Source organism: Chiloscyllium plagiosum, unplaced genomic scaffold, assembly GCF_037043375.1.
Source record: "Chiloscyllium plagiosum isolate Xiang-an unplaced genomic scaffold, Cpla_swu_hap1 HiC_scaffold_8, whole genome shotgun sequence".
NCBI lineage: Eukaryota > Metazoa > Chordata > Chondrichthyes > Orectolobiformes > Hemiscylliidae > Chiloscyllium > Chiloscyllium plagiosum.
The window spans coordinates 73,239,138-73,256,662 of NW_028270146.1; positions in this window are offsets into that span (position 1 = coordinate 73,239,138).

Genomic DNA, 17,525 nt, shown 5'->3' on the forward strand with positions numbered 1-17,525 from the left:
GAATGAAGAGCATGATTAAAAACAGAGCAGTCTGCAGCTAGTAGGCACTTCTGGGAATTATCCTGGATTCTGTACTGTATGAATTATTCATCTAAACGGTTTGATAGAGAGTAGTGCTAATATTACAAAACTTGAGACAGTTCCAACCATTCAGGTAGGTAACAAGAGTAAAGGAAATCAGTGTCTGGTCACCTTAAATGAGTAGGTTAACAGGTAGCAGATGAATAATTGTAACAATGCATATCGGAAAACAAAGCATCACATACTTACTTAATAGTTAAGTGTTTATCCAGAAATAATTCTAATGAGATGATGTTCAACTCCATTCAAATTGTGTAGTCCATATAAATTTTTCAGCAACAGAGGCATCAGATGTGGATTGCAAGGTTGGCTTTCAGTCAAGGGGGTGGTTGCAGAGCAGAGTGCACCTATTGTAATTGCTGTGAGATCCAAGTCTGTTTTTATTTGTAACCTCAAAGTTACAACTCAAGCTCCCATGGCCAAGACAGGATCCATATTTGCATGTTAAAACTGGCAGGCCACTCAAAACAAGCAGATGCCCCAATGACATTTTCAGAACTCGACTTAAGATGACAACCCAGACACCACTTTCCAACAGCTGAAGCCACATATATACCAGACAGGCCAGGTCCCCACATATAATTATGAGTCAAAATGTGATTATTATGAGTCAAAGTTGATATCTTTATTCTGTAAACCATTTCTTTAACTTGTCTTAAATATTAGTGGTGCTTATATATCATTAAAAGAGAGGTCTTAAGGCAGAATGGGTAGCATCCCTACTTCTGAGCCTAAACTTGTGCTTTCAACTCCCACTGCAGGACTTGATGTACTCCAATGGTGTGTCCATAATGCAGCCAAACAGTTTGATCGTTAACCTGAAAATCCTTCTAGCGTTCTTATTTAATGTGGGTCTGAAAGGGTTAATGTTGAAACTTTATTGCTGGAACAGCACAGCAGGTCAGGCAGCATCCAGGGAACAGGAGATTCGACGTTTCGGGCACAGGCCCTTCTTCAGGAATGAGCAGAGAGTGTTCAGCAGGAGAAGATAAAAGGTAGGGAGGAGGGACTTGGAGGAGGGGAGTTGGAAATGTGATAGGTGGAAAGAGGTCAAGGTGAGGGTGATAGGTCGGAGTAGGGTGGAGGCGGAGAGGTCAAGAAGAAGACTGCAGGTCAGGAAGGCGGTGCCGGGCTGGAAGGATCCGGCTGAGACAAGGTGGGGGGAGGGGGGATGAAGAAACTGGTGAAGTCCAAGTTCATCCCCTGCGGTTGGAGGGTTCCCAGTCGGAAGATAAGACGCTCCTCCTCCGACCGTCGGGTTGTTGTGGTTTGGCGGTGGATGAGTCCAATGACCTGCATATCCTCGGTGGAGTGGGAGGGGGAGTTGAAATGCTGTGCCACAGGTTGGTTGGGTTGGTTCGTCCGGGTGGCCCAGAGGTGCTCCCTGAATCGCTCCGCAAGTAGGCGGCCTGTCTCCCCAATATAGAGAAGGCCACACCGGCTGCAGCGGATGCAGTAGATGATGTGGGTGGAGGTGCAGGTGAATCTGTGGCGGATATGGAAGTTTCCCTTGGGGCCTTGGAGAGAAGTGAGGGGGGAGGTGTGGGCGCAAGTGTTGCACCTCCTGCGGTTGCAAGGGAAGGTGCCGGGAGTGGTGGTTGGGTCGGTGGGGGGTGTGGATCTGACAAGGGAGTCGCGGAGGGAGTGGTCTCTACGGAAAGCTGATAGGGGAGGGGAGGGAAATATATCCTTGGTGCTGGGGTCTGTTTGGAGGTGGCGGAAGTGACGGCGGATGATGCGCTGTACATGGAGATTGGTGGGGTGGTAGGTGAGGACCAGTGGGGTTCTGTCCTGGTGGCGGTTGGAGGGGCGGGGCTCAAGGGCGGAGGAGCGGGAAGTGGAGGAGATGCGGTGGAGGGCACCGTCGACCACGTCGGGGGGGAAATTGCGGTCCTTGAAGAAGGAGGCCATCTGTGTTGTACGTATTTTGAACTGGTCCTCCTGGGAGCAGATGCGGCGGAGACGAAGGAATTGGGAGAATGGGATGGCGTTTTTACAGGGGGCAGGATGGGAGGAGGTGTAGTCCAGGTAGCTGTGGGAGTCGGTAGGTTTGTAGTAGAAGGTTTGTAGTAGGTTTCTACTACAAACCTACCGACTCCCACAGCTACCTGGACTACACCTCCTCCCATCCTGCCCCCTGTAAAAACGCCATCCCATTCTCCCAATTCCTTCGTCTCCGCCGCATCTGCTCCCAGGAGGACCAGTTCAAAATACGTACAACACAGATGGCCTCCTTCTTCAAGGACCGCAATTTCCCCCCCGACGTGGTCGACGGTGCCCTCCACCGCATCTCCTCCACTTCCCGCTCCTCCGCCCTTGAGCCCCGCCCCTCCAACCGCCACCAGGACAGAACCCCACTGGTCCTCACCTACCACCCCACCAATCTCCATGTACAGCGCATCATCCGCCGTCACTTCCGCCACCTCCAAACAGACCCCAGCACCAAGGATATATTTCCCTCCCCTCCCCTATCAGCTTTCCGTAGAGACCACTCCCTCCGCGACTCCCTTGTCAGATCCACACCCCCCACCGACCCAACCACCACTCCCGGCACCTTCCCTTGCAACCGCAGGAGGTGCAACACTTGCGCCCACACCTCCCCCCTCACTTCTCTCCAAGGCCCCAAGGGAAACTTCCATATCCGCCACAGATTCACCTGCACCTCCACCCACATCATCTACTGCATCCGCTGCAGCCGGTGTGGCCTTCTCTATATTGGGGAGACAGGCCGCCTACTTGCGGAGCGATTCAGGGAGCACCTCTGGGCCACCCGGACGAACCAACCCAACCAACCTGTGGCACAGCATTTCAACTCCCCCTCCCACTCCACCGAGGATATGCAGGTCATTGGACTCATCCACCGCCAAACCACAACAACCCGACGGTCGGAGGAGGAGCGTCTTATCTTCCGACTGGGAACCCTCCAACCGCAGGGGATGAACTTGGACTTCACCAGTTTCTTCATCCCCCCTCCCCCCACCTTGTCTCAGCCGGATCCTTCCAGCCCGGCACCGCCTTCCTGACCTGCAGTCTTCTTCTTGACCTCTCCGCCTCCACCCTACTCCGACCTATCACCCTCACCTTGACCTCTTTCCACCTATCACATTTCCAACTCCCCTCCTCCAAGTCCCTCCTCCCTACCTTTTATCTTCTCCTGCTGAACACTCTCTGCTCATTCCTGAAGAAGGGCCTGTGCCCGAAACGTCGAATCTCCTGTTCCCTGGATGCTGCCTGACCTGCTGTGCTGTTCCAGCAATAAAGTTTCAACTTTGATCTCCAGCATCTGCAGACCTCACTTTCTCCTGAAAGGGTTAATACCAAGGAATGCCAAAAGCACTGCCCACTATAATGATGTCAGGTGGACTTGTGGGCAGAAAGCTTAGATTCTTGAAGGGGTGAAACGTAACATCTGCTCCTCCTCAAGGGAAAAACATACTTGACCTTATCCTAACAAATCTACCTGTAACAGATGCGTCTGTTTATAACAGTATTAGTAGGAGTGACTACTGCACAGTCCTTGTGGATAAAAGTCCCACCTTTACATTGAGGATACTCTCCTTTGTGTTGGGTGGTACTACTACATTGTTAAGTGGGATTGATTTCGGACACATGTAGCATCTATGCGGCACAGTTGGGCATCATCAACAGCAGAATTTAATTCAAACAAAATCTGTAACCTCATGAACCAGCATATCCACTGCTGCCATCAGTCCAAGGCATCAACCCTTGTTCAATGAGGAGCACAGACGGGCATGCCTAGCACAGCACCAGACAAGCCTAAAAATAAGGTGTCAACCTGGTGAAAACTAAAAGACAGGATTATGTGCCATAAACAGTGAAAGCAGCATTTGATGCACAGAACTAAGCCATCCCAGGACCAATGCATCACATTTAAGCTCTGCCGTCCTGACAAATCCAATTGTGAATGGTGGTTATCAATTAAACAACCCACTGGAGAAGAAAAGCTTTACAAATGTTCCCAATCTCATTGGTGGAAGAGCTCAATACATCAGTATAAAAGATAAGACTTACCCATTTGCAAACATCTTCAGCCAAACATGCTGAGTCGATGATCCATCTTGGCCTCTTCCAGAGGGCCCCAGCATCACAGATGTTGTCTTCAGCCAATGAGATTCACTCAACATGATATCAAGAAACAGTTCTGGACACTGCAAAGGCTATTGGCTGTGACAGCATTCAAGCAATAGTACTCCACAACTGACTCCAAGTCAAGCATTTCCAGTTTAGCTACAACACTGGCATCTACCGAACAATATGGAAAATTGTTCAGATAGGTCCTGCTCACAGAAGGGAGGATAAATCCAAGACAGACAGTTATCACCTTATCAGTCTATTCTTGATCATCATCAGAATGATGCATGGGGTCATCAGGAGTGTTATCAAGTGGCACTTGCAAAGAAATAGCTTTCTTACTGATGCTCAGTTTGGGTTCTGCAAGACCCATTCATATCCATATCATTACAGCCTAGGTCCAAATATGGACAAATGAGCTGAGCTCTAGTGGTGAGGTGAGCTGAGGTGAGATGAGGTAACTGCCCTTGGCATCAAGACAGCATTTGGATGAGCGTGGCATCAAAGAACCACAGCAAAGTTGGGAATGGGAATCAGATGGAAAACTCCATTTTTTGGTGTCATACCTGGCACAAAGGAAAATGGTTGTGGTGTATGGAGATGGATCATCTCAGTCCATGGAGCAGTAGGGTCTCTGATGGCAAGTGGTAATGGAGGGAGCGAGGACATTTGGTTCTTCATCTGGTGGAGCAGGTGGATGGAGACTGAGGACATGAGCAAGACTCCAAGGAAAAAGGACCAGAGTCCCAGAACTTGAGAGTAGTTAGAGGACTAGGAAGAGAAGTTAGAGCAGGTAAGCAATTGCTGTATGACTGGCCAGACCAAAAGGCAGGATCCCAGAACCACAGACTCCTCAAAAAGAGAGACACACAGACAGACAGACAGACTAAGAACGCAGCCTGGAGCTGGAGACTGGTGGATCAGTATTGAAGAGCCAGGATCATGAATAAAGCAGTTCAAAGCCACCTTAGGTGGTTACATAGCTGCGAAGTGAGAGTGGAGTGAATCAACAGCTGCAGAAGTTTTAGGTGAGCGAGTTGAGAAAAACCCATGAGATCAAGAGGCCATAGAAGCGAAAGATCTACTTTGTGTCAAGGTGATAAGATAGTTGTTAATCTGTGGTCACAGGAAGTTAGCTGTAGGAGCTCCCCTGACCCAGGTGATTAAAGCTCAGGAGTTAACCTGTACAACAATACCCAGATGGACTTGCAACCATTGGGGGAAAATCCATAATAAATATTTCATTCCATAAATCCATGAAGAGTTCACATGCTTTTCCATTAATATCTACAAGCATTTATTACCAATGGAAAAAAGAATTCCTATTTTGTAACCTTGGTGTGGTTCTTGTGATTAAATTGCCTTTTACACAGGACTGAAAATGTGTTGCTGGAAAAGCGCAGCAGATCAGGCAGCATCCAAGGAACAGGAGAATCAACGTTTCAGGCATAAACCCTTCTTCAGGAATGAAGAAGGGCTTATGCCCGAAACGTCGATTCTCCTGTTCCTTGGATGCTGCCTGACCTGCTGCGCTTTTCCAGCAACACATTTTCAGCTCTGATCTCCAGCATCTGCAGTCCTCACTTTCTCCTCGAAGATTTTACACAGGACCTCATGTTATCCTATGCTCAACCATCTTCAGCAGCATCACCAATGATGGTAACGCCATCATAGGGTCAGAAGTGATGGTGTTCACTGAAGGTTACACAATATTTAGCACTATTCACAATCTTCAGATACTGAATCAGCCTATGTCCAAATGCAACAAGATCTGGACAATATCATGGTTTCAGTTGATAAGTGGCAAACAATATTTGTGCTATATGAGTGCCAGACAATAACCATCTCCAACAAGATAGACTCTATCTTTACAGGTAATTCTTCTATTATGGAGTGGTTGCGTTCTCGTGCAACACCATGTTATAGAAAATCATACAATATAAATAATGGGCCCTATGGGGAAAACAGGGCTGAGGCGAACCACCAAAATTGTCAGTAAAAATCAAAACAAAAATGTTAGTTAGCCTAACACAAATGATAGCACAGTCTAAGTAAATCTTTAAATCATTATATTTTAATGAAATAGTACAGTAAATTTAACGCTCTAACATGAAAATTACTGACTACAGCACTGTACCTTTCACAAAGCTCTTCATCAGAAAGCATGCGAGCTGACTGACCACGTGATGCCGCGTGGAAGCCCAGTGCTCCTCAAGACTCTCCGACAGTTTGAAATAAAGTTCCTTCTAAATGTAAACACCAATTCCCAATTTCAAGCTACGTTTCAAGGCTTACAGCGCTGATTGCATTCCTGTTTTAGCTGAACACACTGAATTTGCATTTTGCAGGCAGAGGATCCTGAAGCCGGGGTTTTCCTGTTCAGCTAGTGTTGGGAATGGAATCGCATAACAGCGAAATTCAGTTGGCTTTATAAAATTAAGGTTCACAATTCACAAGTCGCGTTGCAATCAAATCATGTTTAATAAATGTGCGTTATAGGACTACTATCTGTACTGAAGTAGCTTGATACAATCCAGGACAAACCCCGTTTGATTCATACCCTATCCATCACTCTAATAGCAGATGCCAGCCTTCACTTTCACTTGGTCAAAATCCTGGAACTCCCTTCTGAACATCACTGTGTGTTGCCAGACATCTGAAGGACTCCAGCAGTTCAGGAAGGTGGTTTAGCACTATCTTCACCAAGAAACATAGAGATCCTGCAAAACCCAAATCTCACAAACAAACTTTTAAAAAACTGCTCCTCTTATGTTCTTGTGTTACTCGTCATAAGTATGTTCTGGAAAAACCCACATTTAAAATGTTTAATTACAATCCCAACATTTAGAGTGTTTCTTTAGAATAGCAAGGGTAAGAAGATAAAGTTGGAACAGGTTGTGCTCTATGTTATAACTGAATTTGTTTTTATCATATGGGCATTCACAAAAAAAAGCAAGAATTGAATATGGTTGAACAGGGGTGAGCATGTAGAAAGATATTGTGGAAAACAGCCTTGCAACTGATGCCAGAGGTAACAGTTGCTCTTTGACTGGTAAACTTGTAGCATATGTGTTGATGCGGGGACTTCAATCTCCTGCTCAGCCTAAAGAAAAAATCCATGATGAGTTGGCCCAAGTGAACTAATACAGTATATGTCTCAAAGCCACTTGTTATTGCAGGATGCTTTTAAGCTTAACCAAAGGAGGTAAAGGGCTGATGAAGATATTAGTCCCTTTGTGGCAGAAGCTGATAAAAACATCAGATTTTAATGATGACACCATGAGACAAATTGGATTGCAGGTTGGAGGAAACTTCAATGCAGAGAAAATGATCAATAGGATGAAGACTGACATCGATAAGAGCTCTCAAAACAATAAAGTTTTTTTAAAATTTCTTCATTCACAAGATCTGGGTATTGGTGGCTATGCCAGTATTTCTTGCTCATCCCTACTTGCCCTTGAGAAAGTGGTGGTGAGCTGCCTTTTTGAACTGCTGAAGCCCATGGAGTATAGACATATCCACAGAAAGAGGCAATTCCAGGATTTGACCCACTAACTGTATACTTCCAAGTCAAGATGGTGTGTGGCTTGGAGGCTAACTTGCATGTGGTGGTGATATTGTGCATCTTCCGCCTTCAACCTCCTAGAAAGTAGTGGTGATGGGTTTGAAAGGCACTGCCTAAGGAGGTTTGGAAAATTCCTGCAGTGCATCTAGTAATTGGTACACACTGTTGCCACTTTGCTTTGATATTGAAGGGACTGTATGTTTAAGATATGGAAATGTGTTGCTGGAAAAGCGCAGTAGGTCAGGCAGCATCCAGGGAACAGGAGAATCGACGTTTCGGGCATAAGCCCTTCTTCAGGAAGCCCTTCTTCCTGAAGAAGGGCTTATGCCCGAAACGTCGATTCTCCTGTTCCCTGGATGCTGCCTGACCTGCTGCGCTTTTCCAGCAACACATTTCCAGCTCTGATCTCCAGCATCTGCAGACCTCACTTTCTCCATGTTTAAGATATGGCCAACCAAGCTTCTTGAGTGTCGTTGCAGTTGCATCAATCCAAGCAAATGAAGACTATTGCCTTCACACTCCTAGCTTGTGCCTTGTAGATAGTGCAGAGGCTCTGGAGAGTCAGGAAGTGAGTTTCTTGCCATGAAATTCCTAGCTTCTGAACTATTCTCATAGCCATACTATTTATATGGATACTGAAAACAAAAAATGCCGGAAATCGCAACAGGTCAGGCAGCATCCATGGAGAGAGAGCAGGCTAACATTTTGAGTCTAGATGATTCATAGTGAGGTTTTGTAGATTCCAGCATCTGCTCCTATTTATATGGATAGTCCTGTTCAGTTGCTTGTTAACAGTAACCTCTCACCTGTCTTAAGTATGTCTTCTTTATTTTCATTGATATCTTCTTTTTCACATAGGGAGCACTGGATTTGTTTGTCATTCCTTTCCATTTTGAAGGTAATCCACTGTTTGTCCGATCAACCTGATATCCAGTTTTTCCAGCCCAGCACCATTTGTACCCTGAAGTTGCTATTTCCCCAATTAATTCTTTTGGATTGTCTGCCTATTGTTCTTTCTATCATTGTCCTGAACCTCACAATACAATGTTGACCACCTCTTAAATGTTCCCCAAGTGACACTGATCTATGTGGTCCACCTCATTTCCAAGAACCAGGTCCCACAGAGCATCCTTTCCTGTTAAACTCAACCGCACTGCTGCAGAAAATTTTCTTGAACCCAATCTTGTAATGTTTGCCCCTCTCCTACGTTAACACTATCCTATGCCAGTTTATGTTTAGGGAGTTAAATGCCCAATCGAAATCACCATTTTGGATTTCTCTACTAATCTCTAGAGACCTATGGTGCAGATTTTTCGATGGACAGTTATTATTTCAGCACATGGGAATTATACATGGGGACCCTGTCACAACCCCTATAATAGCAGAATCTTCCTATATTCTATTCTGCTGTGTATCTAGGCAGCAAGATGCTTCGTGTCCCAACACTTTAATGATGGTGCAAAGCCATGAAGGAAAAACAAAGAAAGCAAAGCCTGCACTCTGGGTTTTTCTCACCTTGTGGGACATTCTGCCGCATGTGTGCAAAGGCCTGTGGTCAAGAATTGACTTTGTCAGTCAAGTGGAGATGGACATCAGGAACTCATAACCATGAGTGCACATCATCTACAAACTGAGGGACTGCTGCAAATGCTAATTAAGCAGGAAACCTTCAATCCTCCATCCCAAGCCATTACTCATAATTGCAGTTGCATCCAATGATTGTTGGATGGCAGGCTCAATTATTAATTATTTCTAGCTGAGAAGCCAATCCATTGTCGCCCAATTTCAAACTCTCACTCACCTGCTTCAGAGTTAGGATTCTAATTGCATTCTATAAAACCTCTTCCAAGCTTGCAGAAAGTATTTGACATAAAAATCTAAGTTTCCTGTCACTAGATATTTCAGATGTATTTAATAATATTGAGGAATGATTGTCAAACTGAGCTAGAAGCCCATACAATTTACAACTTGCCTTTCCATTAATTGCAAACCTAAAAATTTAGTCTAAATATGCAGAAGTGCAATGCTCATAAAAATCACTTATTGTGATTCTTGCTCTTAACTTTGAGTTACTCAAACTGTTTTCTCATTCAACACTCTGATTTTCTTAATCAACAGTAGATGAGTGTCATAACATTCAAGGCTATGGACCAAGAGCTGGAAAGTGGAACTAGTGTTTAGAATTTTGACAATACAGACATGATGGGTAAGGTCCTCCTCTGTATTGTATGATTCTACGATTCTAGATATGCCAAGGCCAACAGCCATCAATGCTGTACCTCAACAGCAGTTACATTGTTGAAGCAATCAAACTCTTTCATAACTATCGACTTGTTCCAGGCAACAATACAAGAAAGGATCAGTCAATGTGCTAATTATCATTAAATTGCCCAGGTCACTGCTGCCTATTCTGACTTTCTAGCATAGTAATTGATAAGCTTCCTTTAAGGGGAATCGAGCTGTCATGTAAGGTAACAGTTCTGCAAGGGTTAATGTAGGAGGTAATACAAAGCTCCATGCAATCTTGGTTGTGGAAACAGGAGTTGAGATAAGGTCCAAATGGAGACAGTTGCTTCAACAGTATCTCCTGGCTGTCCTAGGTATTATTTCTAGCTAGTCAACTAGCAACCCATCACCATGCAATAAACTATGTCATGTTATGGCAAATGCCTCTTCTTATTAGTACCTACTAGTTGTTCATGTCTGCCACTGATAAACCAATAAACCTTTAGACCAAATGTAGAAAGGAGAATTAGAGGGTCATTGCGGCACAGTGGGAGTACCTCCTACCTCTATGCTGGAAGGCCTGAGTTCAAGTCCCACCCACAACAGAAATGTGTCATACAGGTTAATTAAAACTATCTAGAAAGGAGGATTCTGTTAACCTTTTGATTATTGATTTTATGACAGTATCCCATCATTGGCTTTCTAAGTTGATTAATGTTTATATTAAAATGTAGGATTTTATTTTAAAAATATAGAAAGCAGGATTTACAAAGAAGTCTACCTGAACTATTAACCTGGTAGTACTTGGTTCCATAGCACATACAACAAGAACTACATTAAACTCTTTCCATGGATTTGTACTACAACAACAATGTATAATTACATAGCACCTTTAACATTATAAAACTTCACAAACTCTTTATGGGAGAACTTTAAAACAAAATGTGACACATATGGAGATAATAGGCTAGATGGCCAAAAGGAGGTTTGTACTGTGGGAAAGTAAGATCAAAGTAGAGCACAGGCCGTTGAAATCTTGGCCACCCATGGTAGACCAATTAAAACTAAAATATCCAAAAAGCTAGAGACAGAGGAGTGCAAATATTTCTGAGGGTAGTGGGATGAGAGCAGATTACAGAGCTATGGAGACATAAAGTCATGGAGAGATTTGCAAACAAGAACAAGAATTTTAAAATGAAGATGTTGCTTGACCTTGAGCCATTGCAAGGCAGTGGCCATAGGGGTGGCAGAGGAATAGAACCCACAGGGAGCATAAGCAAACTCAGGCTTATGAAGGATCAATATTAGATATGATTCAGAGGTACATTGAACTAGTCTGGTGGCAATAAAGATAACAATGAAGGTTAACTCTGTTTCTCTCTTTGCAGATGCTACCAGAGTTGCTGAGTATTTCCACAATTTTCTGATTTGTTTCCTATTGCACTCCCTTGAGCTATGCTATTAAGTACATATTGAGTGATTATGTGCATTCCTGAATGTAAGAAACTCAGTTAAGTAATGGGAATGACTTGCATTGTAGTATCAGAGAGAATATCATAGGCAATATCCCAAGCTTATACGTTTAATGAACAAATAGATTGTGCTATATTCTTTAGGCAGTGACATTTAATTTACATGGAGGTTAACTGAATGTAAAATACCTTGCTTACAGAAAGTCTGTAAAATATTTGTAAGTTGAATGAATGTATCATAAGAGCATGTTGTATGTGTGAATTATTACAATTGGTTTATCATCTTTCCAGCTTTGCTTTAGTTTGGTCTGATTGAGTGTTAAGTGAGGTTTTAGAGTGTTTGTTCCTGTCCTTCATATTGCACTTATTGCAAAATTAGAGATCTATTTTTGTAAGAATGTTAAGCTCACTACACTCACGGTTGTAACTTTGATATCAACAGTTGTGTTACTAACATCAAACAACAAGTTACATTTATTTATTCTGATTGTAATTTCATATCTCAGCACTTTTACTCAAAATCTGACACTTTCATTCAGAGCCTTAAACATCCTCCTGTTACCTGACTCAGTAGAAACTCTTGTTTAATCAATCTTCATAGAGACTACTTCACTGTGGCCTTAAACAATAGATTTTGAAATCCATTCACTCCTGCCATTTATAATTTTTAGAAACAGTTAATGTAAACGTGCATGTTTGCTGGTATACTGTATCCCATAAATAACTCTGCTTCCTAATGAACATTTCCATCCCTCTCCCAGGCAACAGTCTGAGATTTAAGCCAGATTGTTCACAACGTTGGTGTCACATCTGATTTTGAAATTAGCTTCAGACCTTATATTTCTGTCATCTCTAAGATTAGCTAATCCCATCTTCATAACATTGCTCAATGATCATCTGCTACTGCAAGTTTTATTTTGGCCGTCTGTTCCTTGAATCTTGATTATTCCAATGCATTTCTGGATGGTCTCCTATGTTCTATTCTCTGTAAAGTTGAAACTACCTTGTTACGACTCAATGACACAGTGTTCTAGAATCGAGCCCCATTATTTCCAGGGTAGTCACAAAAGTTAAAAATTTCAAGAAGTTTGCAATTTCCCCAAGTTATCTGACTTTCAGTCCCAGACTGACAAAAAGCACACACCTGGTTTCTGTATGGAAAAAGACTCACCGTTTATTACAAATAAATAGATCCTGGCCACAGGTAAGCAGTTATAAACTGTCAAATTACAAATTTACTAATCAAAATTTGTATTCCTTATAAAGTCCCCCTTGCACATAATCAGATGAGGTAAAACAAGTTATGGATAAAGGAGATAACACAGTTCAATAGTCTGATACCTTTGTTGAGACAATCCTCACGATTCATTTGCTGGTTAACACAATGTTTCAGGTCAGGCAGCATCCAAGGAGCAGGAGAATCGACGTTTCGGGCATGAGTCCTTCTTCAGGATTCGTCGATTCTCCTGCTCCTTGGATGCTGCCTGACCTGCTGCGCTTTTCCAGCAACACATTTTCAGCTCTGATCTCCAGCATCTGCAGTCCTCACTTTCTCCAACACAATGTTTCAGTCATCTTTTTCCAGTTACTTTTACAAGTTGGTAAGAGACACAAGGTGCCTGGTCCAATCATAAAAAAAATCCCTGACTGAGCAATTTAAAGTCACAGTTTACAACAACTGTGCAGGAAAGAGAAACAGGGTTTCTTCAGGTTGACTGCAGAGAACAGAGAAAAAACTCCACACTTCTCCTTCTCAGTCAGGAACTTGTTCCCAGCTGCAAGCTGTTTAGTTACTTGCAAACCAATTGCACCATTATTGGCAGGCAAAACGGTCTCTGCCATTGATAACTAGTCATGAGTCTATGGACCAAGCAACTTCTTGTTGCTTGCAAAATTTTCATCAGTACACTCTCTCAGCATCAAATTGTCAATAACTAAAACAATTACTGCTTATTCAAGTAGTTGTTTATAATGCTTGCCATGTACATCAGGTTACTTGTTTTTCAAAACTTAGCTGTCCATGAAACACAGGTTTCAAAACAGTTTTTTTTTGTTTTCAGTCCCCAGTTTTTTTAAAACACAGAACAAAGTAACATGGTCCTAACAATCCAAAACTTTCTGTCCCTGTCATAACCTGCAGTAAGTCTTGATTCACTCTCACTCCGTGCCTGCTGACTAATAGGTTTCCAGATGAGCCTTGACTTAATTTTAATTTTAATTCTTGTTTTCAAATCCATCAATGGCCTCACCCATTTCTGTAATCTCTTCCAACTCACAATCTCCAAATTTACCTTTATTTCTCTAATTCTGGCCACGTGCATATTCACAATCCTAATGGCTCCATAATTGGTGGATATTCCTTCATTTGCCTGGGTCCCAAGATGCTGAATCCCCTCCCTGCATCTCCAATACGATACTTCTTAAAACCTTCCAAATTGACTAAGCTTTTCACCGTATTGTTATGTGGCTCAGTATCATAGTTTTTTTTTAAATGTCTCTGTGACAATTTCATTATGTTCGAGGTGCTCTGTAAATGAAACCTATTATTGATGGGCATCAAATGTGGATCATTGTTAGGACTTGTTTTTAAGAGAATGCTGAATGCATTGGCAGTTTCCCCTCAAGAAAGGGTGTCACTGATCAAGCACAAGCACTAAAGATTAGATTAGATTAGATTACTTACAGTGTGGAAACAGGCCCTTCGGCCCAACAAGTCCACACCGACCCGCCGAAGCGTAACCCACCCATACCCCTACATTTACCCCTTTACCTAACACTACGGGCAATTTAGCATGGCCAATTCACCTGACTTGCACATCTTTGGAGTGTGGGAGGAAACCGGAGCACCCGGAGGAAACCCACGCAGACACGGGGAGAATGTGCAAACTCCACACAGTCAGTCGCCTGAGGCGGGAATTGAACCCGGGTCTCTGGCGCTGCGAGGCAGCAGTGCTAACCACTGTGCCACCGTGCCGCCCATCCCTCCCATAAAATGATATGGTTTCCCATTAAAGACTCTGCCTTGATATATATTAACAAATAATTATAGAATGTGGACTTGTAATTGTTGAAAGCCTATGTAGAATAAGACTTTTAGGCATCCAAAGTGGTCCAAAGCATTGTTAAGCTTTTTTGTTTTACTTATTCATTCATGGGATGGAGGCATTGCTGATGATCTGCAGTCACATGTAGTCCAGACCAGGTGAAGATAGCAGTTTCCTCCCTCCAAAGGACCAGATGGGCTTTTTCCAACAATCAACAATGGATTCATGGTCATCATTAGACTCTTTAATTCCAGTTTTTTAAAATTTGAATTCAAATTTCACCATCTGCTGTGGCGGGATTCAATCTCGGATCTCCAGAACATTTCCCGGGCCTCTGGATTAACAGTCTAGTCATAATACAATGAGGCTATCGCCTTCCTGATAATGACCAAACTTGCTTTATTGGTTGGACATGCAGCTTGTCCCCCTCAGAGTTTGCTTACATTGCTTTGAAACAGTCAGAGCTAAGTCTCTTCAGCTTGAGCTTTTCCCTGAGCTGCGAAGGGCCAGCCTCTCCTACATCTTTTTTTAGCTGATGATTGTTTGAGCACTTTTCCCAGTAGCACTATCCTTATGCAATCTTATTGCATCGAAATGGACTAATTACATTTCCAGTGTTATCATTCTAGTGTAACATTTTGCTATAATGGTGTCTGAAAATATAAAGCAAGAAGCTAAATGAAAAGAATTCACAGGTAATGTATTGTATCAGATGGTTGCTTGCTATGGTATGCATTTGAACAATGGGTTTAAAAAAGGGTTCAGGCCTGCCCATTAATTTAATTATTCCCATTTGCCCCAAAAGCCATTTCACTAATCTGTAGGTAATACCAATTACAATTTTAAAATATTGCAATGTCAAAATTCTCAAGCAACAAACTTCAGTGTTTTAAATTTAGAATACCAGTGATTTGCAACATCTCCATTACCAACAGGTGAGGAGTGATCAGCTTCTCTGTTATTAACTCTCTTTCGACAATTTTATTTTAGAATGGAACTATCACGCTTCCACTAGAACTTAGTTCACCAGATCAAAATAGAGGAAACGATTCAACAAAACAAAAGAAAGGAATCACTCTAAGCTTTCTTGAGTGGAAGGAAGAGGAATTCTATTACCGACTGCACAAAATAAATAGTAAAGCTTGACAGCAAAGACATACACAAACACAGGTAACAAGCTTAAAAAGAAAAGGGTTTTGTCTTTATAGGCAGGAAGGAAAGGATAATTTGCAGTTTAAAAATTTTAGAGCCCTTGAGCTATGTGATTGAAACCTTCTCCCAATTGTTTGGCTGATGTCCTTTTTCCTCAGAAGTGACTAAACTTGCAGGTGCATTGATTTCTTAGTCAATAGTGGTTTTCCCAAGTTGCTTTGTCACCCGGCTTCTGAGATCCAAAGAGAGAGGTAGAGAATGGTTTTGCTGTTATCTGTCCAAGTTTGTTTTCCTTTATTTATTATTCAAAAGCAAGGGACTGAAATATGTTTAGTTTATGTGTTCTAAGTTTGGCTTTATTGACTTTTACAAAATGGATATGCCACAGGTAACCTATAATTCCCCATGATTTGGAGGTGCTGGTGTTGGACAGGGGTGGACAAAATTAAAAATCACACAACACCAGGTTATAGTCCAACAGGTTATGATGGTAGGAGCAACACTCCGAAAGCTAGTGGTTCAGAATAAACCTGTTGGATTATCACCTTGTGTTGTATGATTTTTAACTTTACCATTTCCCAATATGTGCAGTTATCATGCAAGTGCAAGTATGAATTTTTTGATACATTACTGAATTTCAATGCCTCTTGATTAAAATGCTACTGCCGACATAGCCAGTTTGGCATATTCGATGCAGGTTGCCTGGGTTTATAAGGTGATCATAACAGCCATTTTATGTCAGTCATGTCATTTCTAAAGCTATTTTTAGTTCCGTGAAAGACTCTGCTTTTCAAGTCAAATGATGAAATTGAATATCAGCCTTTATTGGTCATTGCATTGAGTTGAGAGGTCATGTTGCAGTTGTACAGGACATTGGTTCGGCCACTTTTGGAATACTGCATTCAATTACGGTCTCCCTCCTATAAGAAAGATGTTGCAAAACTTGAATGGGTTCAGAAAAGATTTACAAGAATGTTGCCAGGGTTGGAGGGTTTGAGCTATAGGGAGAGGCTGAACAGGCTGGGGCTACTTTCCCTGGAGTGTTGAGGCTGAAGGGTGACCTTATAGAGGTTTATAAAATCATGAAGGAATGGGTAGAGTAAATAGCCAAGGTCTTTTCCCCAGGGTAGGGGAGTGCATAGCGAGAGGACATAGGTTTAGGGTAAGAGGGGAAAGATTTAAAAGGGACCTAAGGGGAAACAGTTTCACACAGGATGGTGCTTATATGGAATGAGCTGCCAGAGGAAGTGCCAGAGGCTGGTACAGTTACTATTTAAAAGGCATCTGGATGTGTATATGAACAGGAAGGGTTTAGAGGGATATGGGCTTAATGCTGGCAAATGGAACTTAATTAATTTAGAATATCAAGTCGGCATAGATGAGTTGGACAGAAAGGTCTGTTCTGTCTGTCCATCTCTATAACTCTATCATCATCATAACAAGAGGTAGAATATTTATGTGGAGATCATGATTCAGTGATGAGAGCCCCATTTTAAATGGGTGTGCTGGATAGTTGACAGCACTGGAACAGCCAAGCAGAAGACATTTGATTTCTCAATGATCCAATCTTGTCTTCATGTCAGATTCAGATAAAATTCTGGTTGAAACGCAGTAGGGTTTGTGGTAAAAAGACACAGTCCAATTTTTGAGACTTGCACTGACCCCATATCCTTGTGTTAACTCTTACACTGTCGGCTTGCCATTAGTTGGATTTTATTATATTTCAATCTTAGTTAAGTGCAATTTTAAGTGCCGTTTTAGGTTGTCGAGTTGTTTTGCACACTGGATATATCCTATAATTTACATTAAAATCTATTGCTTTAATGTTGGTTACTCTCTTCCAATTTGATGTGCTTTGTGTACATTTGTCACTGCAGCTTTAATCTTTTAACC